Genomic DNA, 807 nt, shown 5'->3' on the forward strand with positions numbered 1-807 from the left:
CCAACGTGTCTTTTGTTTTTTTTTCCAATGTGTCTTTTGATATTAAATTTAGTAATTGCATCACAGTGTTAAGACTTTTGTTCTCAAGATATGTCACTTCCAATTATGTTGTATCAAAACCAGATTGCTTCTTTTTGTTGTTATTTTTAAAACTTGTTTCCACTGGCAAGTGAAGGTGTGTGTCGTAAGTGATATCTGGAGGGCTTTGGCCCCCTGCAGTGATCTACAAACCCACAAATTAAGCTCTTTAGGACTTCTCTCTGGGCCCCCAATTCCCTTCTTATAATTTCATTTGCAAAAGCCTAAGGGAGAGCAAGACTTTTTTTCCTTTGAGATAAAACAAAATGGATCTAATAATTTTCCATATGTATACTGACAATAATAATATGTAGACAGCCCCCCCCCCCCAACCCCAGGTCCTTATTGTGCTGTTTGCACTCTGCAGTCACAATATCCTTATCCACAGCCGGCCTTTAATGAGAGTAGTTGAGGTCTTTGTGTACATATGCAAGCAGTACAGTGACATTTTCATAGTTTTTAAAAGCATATATTACAAGAGTAATAATGAACTTTGTGTTGTGTAAGAGGCTTAAGGAGTAATATAAAAAATGAGAAGTCTCCCATTTCCTCTAAAATATATGCCCCCACTGAATCCCAGTTTCTAGAATTAATAGTTTTTCAGTAGGTATTATGATGCTATTTTGTTGTTTACAAGCTAGTTTACATGAAAAATTGGCACACATCCCAGGCATTTACTCTAAAGTGGTTATTTTTTTTTTAATTTAAAAAGTTTTTTTTTTTTTATTT

The sequence above is a fragment of the Canis aureus genome, chromosome 8 (assembly GCF_053574225.1).
Source record: "Canis aureus isolate CA01 chromosome 8, VMU_Caureus_v.1.0, whole genome shotgun sequence".
Lineage (NCBI taxonomy): Eukaryota > Metazoa > Chordata > Mammalia > Carnivora > Canidae > Canis > Canis aureus.